General features: G+C 44.5%; 1 pseudogene; it reads left to right on the forward strand.

The window, feature by feature from the left end:
* The window catches only part of LOC102873948, a 64,926-nt pseudogene extending 60,162 nt beyond the window's left edge, over positions 1–4,764 (forward strand).
* The last annotated feature ends 841 nt before the right edge of the window (positions 4,765–5,605 follow it).

The following is a 5,605-nucleotide window of genomic DNA, read 5'->3' on the forward strand; positions in this document are numbered from 1 at the left end:
CCTAATTCCATATTATTTTATTATTTTAGTTAGGTGATTAAGCTCACCCAAATATTTAAAACTTATTCTTTTAGAAAGTAATAGATTAATGAACACGTCCTGTTCCTAAGACTCCAGAGATCTTACAACTGTGACTGACTGATTTGGCTATTATTTTAGCTAGATTTCTATTTTTCTTACACGCTGCTTTCTTACAAGATTTATGCACTCTGACAAGAACACCACCTAATCAAACTGTTTTGTTCCAAATTCCCAATAAATTTATTAAGTAAATGTTCTGAAAATCCTAATTACTCAGCACACCGATTCACTCAATAAAATTATGTAGCCCAACTTTAAAGTTGTCTATGAACCATGGACTGTCAAGAAAATAAACAGATAAATAGGTCTGTCTTGAAGAGGGTGAAACCAAGTTTCTCCTTGAAGGCTAGGATTTTGAAGTTCCATCTCACATACTTTAGGCACATGACTAAAAGAGCGAATCCTTGGAGAAGGACACCATGCTTGGAAGGGTGGAGGGACAATACAGGAGAGGAAGAGCCTGAACGAGATGGATTGATACAGTACCTAGGCCAATAGGGGCAGATGTGTCAGTCAACGAGATTGGCTCAGGATAGGGCAAGCTTCAGTGCCGTTGTACATAGAGTCACTAAGAGTTGCAGGCAACTTGATGGCACATAACAACAAAAACAACATGCAATCTGCCTGTGTTCTGAGTTGTTAATTTTTCACATCACAAAACCATCAATGCGTGTTGGAGATAATTTTATTATTAGGTGCTTACATTTTCTCTGTGTGAGGTCAAGATAGGTGGACGATTTATCAACAATCTGCGTTATGCAGATGACACAACCCTGCTTGCTGAAACACTGAAGAGGACCTGAAGTACCTGCTGCAGAGGGTCAAGAACTGCAGCCTCCAATATGGATTGAGGCTCAATGTCAAGAAGACAAAGATTCTCACCACTGGACCAGTTGGCAGCATCAAGATGGATGGTGAGGAGATTGAGATTGTACACAGCTTTAGTCTGCTTGGCTCCACAGTCAACACTCTTGGCACCAGTAGCCAGGAAATTAAAAGGCACATTGCCGTGGGAAAGTCTGCTGTTAGGGACCTCTCCAAAGTACTGAAGAGCAATGGTGTCTCTCTGGAGACTAAGGTGCATTTGATACAGGCCATGGTCTTCACAATCACTTGTTATGCATCAGAGAGTTGGACAATGACCAAGGAGGATAGAAGGAGAATTGATGCCTTTGAGCTGTGGTGCTGGAGAAGAGTATTGAGAATACCATGGACTGCTAGGAAAACAAACAGATTCGTCCTGGAAAGAGTTAAACCGGGTGGCTCCTTGGAGGCAAGGATTCTGAGGCTCCGTCTAACATACTTTGGACATGTTGTGAGGAGAGACCAGTCCTTGGAGAGGGACATCATGCTTGGTAGGGTGGAGGGACGGCGCAGGAGGGGAAGGCCTTCTATGAGGTGGATTGATTCAGTGACTGGGATAATCGGGATGGGAGTGTCAGAGACAGTGCGATTGGCACAGGACAGAGCAGAGTTTAGGGCTGTTGTACATAGGGTCGCTATGAGAGTTCCAAGCGACTCGACGGCACATAACAACAACAACAACAACAACAACATTTTCTCTGTGACTTGGGTATAATAATATGCCCAGTTTACATACAAGAAAACCAAGGAGCAAGACTAGTAAGATTCTGAAGAGATTTGTTTAAAAAAAGTACTATGACTCCTTTCAAGAAGCCATTTTAATGGTAGCCAATTTTGATTATCATTGCCCCTCTCCTCTCTGCTACTAATAATCAAGAGACCATTTCCTGCCACGTGACACTAGGGTGTGTCTGACAAATGGGGAAGGGGTCCTAAAGGGCATCCAGGTAGAAAAGAGCCTGTAATTGAAATAGACTGAAGAAGCCTCTGCCTGGCGAGCTCTGCCTCCCTTAATTCCTACAACGCTGTTCTGAGTAAAGAACAAAATGTTATTTAAATTCTGGGTGTGCAGTCCTATTCCCCCACCCCCCACCCCCAACGTTACAAGCCAGAAACAGAAACCAATATTTCTGTTTCTATTTCTGCTTCTCACAAGATATGTCCTACCTCAGAGGCTTTAGGGAATAAAAACAGCCTGGAGGGTTTAGCTAGGCAGCGTTTAAGATTTCCTAAGGTATTACTATGTCACTCCAACCAAAATGTGGGCTGGGGACTGGAGTATAGGCCTGAAGAACATAGAAAGTGGTAAATAAACCACATGGAAAATAAAGCAAGGAATGAAAACAGTTGACCTGTTGAACAGTCTGTTCTTGTGCCCTGGCTGTCTTGAAAGGGGTTGTCAGAAATTTAGTCATGTTCCCAAAGACGACATTGCCAGGGGAAGGAGAGAATCTGAGTTTGGCTGGTGTTGAATTACTTCCAAATTAACTTCGGAAGATATATAGTATTCTTGAAAAGCTCTTATTGTTATCATTCCTTATGAGGCCTGTAATTATTAAGTCAACTGTAAATCTTGCCCATTGCCATTCAAAGAATACAAGACAAATACCTTGGATCTGGAGCTACTCCAAATGAAAGAATACTTTAGGCCCCGTTGTACCAGAAAAGCTGATTTTTCAGAGACTGAATTAGCATAAATACCTATCCAGGGGAGCAGGTAATTTTCTCATTATTCATCGAATAAGTGTTCCTAAGCATTAGTTTCTCAATGTGTTGCTTCTTTGTAGAAATCCAGGCAGCTGAATCATTTTCAGGCAAATTTTTCATCCTGTTCCTTCTTTGTGTGATTCAGGACTTCGTAGAATCCAAAGTAAAAGGAATCTGCTGGCTGTCCCTACTGGCAAGGATGACTTTTGTTTTTTATCATCATCAAAGAATGAGAAAATCTGGGGAAGATCTCAAAATCATATTCAGAATGAATCCAGCACTCTCCAGTTATCTTTAGTAGGAATTTAGCTCCTTAGGGAACTAATATTTTATGTTACCCAAATAAGTTCTGCTACTTTCGGAAGCAAGATGAAAACTTTTTCAGACAGCATCACATCTGACCCAAACACAAGGGAAGGGAAAATGCTGTCTCCACCACGAGCTAATCCTTTAGGAACTGTGGTATTTTCTGTGATGCTGTGAATCAGCCTGGCACTCCTCTTATCTGTACTTTTAAAAAATGTCAGTGTGAGGCATCAGCAGTTGAAGCCTCAGACACCACGCCAGCCCTCTCCTGGTGACTTTCATTCAGCCCATATAGGCCCGATAAGTCTGTGACTGACGTAGATCCTTTTTCCTTTTTTTTTTTCAATCTGGAAAATCCCCTGCCGCCTCCTTTCCTTCAGCAAACTTTCTGCCTGGATGACTTCTTAGCTGAGGGCATGCACATATTTTGTTTATCCCCACTGCAAGATTTTCTCCTGCAGACTTCTTCATGTTGTCTTTGTGTGTCACATTTTGGAAACAATTCAAACGATCAGGGATTTTCATATTCATCACCACATCCCACATCCTAATCCAGCTTGCTTTATAATGTAGAGTTCATGACTAAGAGAGTTTTAGTGACAAGAATTATGTAAGAACCTTATAGATTTTTTGTTGTTGTTTACAGTATTGTTGTTGTTGACCCTGTGAATAATAGATGGAAACCTTTGCCCTATCCTGAGTCATCCTCACAATCTCTTCCACTGTCAAGTTCATGGCCCCAGCCACTGTGTCAATCTCTCTGTGAGGGTCTTCATCGCTTTCACTGATCCTCTACTTTTCCAAGCAGTATAGGAATTTTTAGAAACAAATCTCAGCAACTTGCTTTTCTTTTTTAATAAATAAAAAGATATCCAACTATCATAAAATCCAAGCAGCCTTTGTTAATTATTAGATTGATATTTCAAAAATACCCTTTGGGCCAGAGAATCTTGTCTTCTATCAATTTCAGTTGTAGGCATCCACTAGTAAGTCCTAAGGGCACAATGAATTAAGCGGTGAGCTGTTACCTGAAAGTGGATTTGACTCCACCAGCTGCTGCCCTAGAGAAAGAAGGCGCAGTCAGCGTCAGAAACACGCACAGCCTTGGAAACCCAGTGGGTCAGTTCTACTCTGTTCTTCGGGGTCTCTGTGAATTGAAACGCACTGGACTGACTGGGGGTTGGGTTTCTGTTTTTCATTTAAGTCTTCACAGCTGTATTTCCTCTAAACGCAGTCTTTCTCTGCAGCTTTTCTTCCCTCCTTTGCTGAGGTCTCTCTGCCCCCCCCGCCCCCGAGTCAATTGCATTTAAAAGCCTTGTTATGATTACACCTAACAACAACAACTTCACTTAAGTGGCTCTCAGAACACCTTCAGCTACCACGCTATGTTGCGGGGAGAGCGGGAGAGTGGGAAGAGAGGGGCTCCTCGCACCTTGTTTTTCTAGACCTCGCTCTAGTTTCTTCAAAGTAAGGCAAGGATTTTCCATCGCCTATACGAACTTTGTAAGCAAACCAATATAAAATAAAAATTTAAAATTTTATAAAAAGGAGGCCATCAAGTTTCAGCATTGCAAGACACGATTTCTAATCGCATCCTTCCCGGAAAAGTACAAACAGTTCCTCAGCCGAGGTCCCCCACCTCCTACGCGCTCCCCAGCCGGCCCTCCCCGCCGAGGGCCCCGCAACAACCTCCCCAACACCTGTGACTCATCCCAGAGGCTGCCACCGCGGCACCATTTGCATAACCCCCACTGTCCCCGCGCGCCTGATGCACAAGGGAAGACCGTCAGGATTACTGCTGTATGATTAGGATTTGTAATCTCTCCAGGCCAGCAGAGCCAGTCTTACTCGCCCACACCCTGCTCTGAAAATCAAAGGGCCCCCTAGGCAGCCTCAACTGGGTTTGCGCAAAATGAACCTCCAGATTTGCGTCCTGTCCAGACTGTCCTTGAGTGCGGTCCTCCACCTTCCCCGGAAGTCTGGACGATTCTACGGCTCTCTAAGGCATGTATGTGCCGCAAGGGACACTCAGTGCAAAGCCTCAGCCTCTGATGGCAAATCCAGCCCTCAACAGCTTCATCGATGTTGCCATCTGTAAACAACTCCGGCGAGCCGACACTGCGTGGGTTAACCACCCTTCCCACTCCGGCCTGCAACCCGTTTGCTATCTCGCAGCGTTAATTGCTCTGACGTACTTTAAAATCACGTCTGCGAGCCTGCCCCCAACCCCCCGAGCTGGCCACCTTAATGCGAACCCCAAGTCGCCGATGCTGTCTTGATAACACGAAGAGATGGCTCATAAAAAAAACAGCAGCCCACGTAGCCTGGCCATGTATGGAACTGGGGAGGGTGGACACAGAAGCCCTTTTGGCCCCTCTACCCGGGTGAAAACAAATCTCAGAGGGAATCGCCAGCCTCCAGCACCCCTCCCCCATCGCTGTCACCTTCCCTCAACTTCCTCCTCTGCCTTCCCCTCCCCCTGCCTCCAGGACTCAATCAAAAATTCGACTCCTTCAGGGGAGAAAAACGAAATACATATTTGTAACAAGGGTGATGTGCTTGTGCAGTATGGAGTGGTAAGATGGAGCCGGAGGAATCGCTCCGGTGTTTATAAAAGCCCCAAATCCGAGGGTTTGCAGCAAAGCAC

The sequence above is a fragment of the Elephantulus edwardii genome, unplaced genomic scaffold (genome assembly GCF_000299155.1).
Source record: "Elephantulus edwardii isolate Elephantulus edwardi_28Jun2011 unplaced genomic scaffold, EleEdw1.0 scaffold00138, whole genome shotgun sequence".
Lineage (NCBI taxonomy): Eukaryota > Metazoa > Chordata > Mammalia > Macroscelidea > Macroscelididae > Elephantulus > Elephantulus edwardii.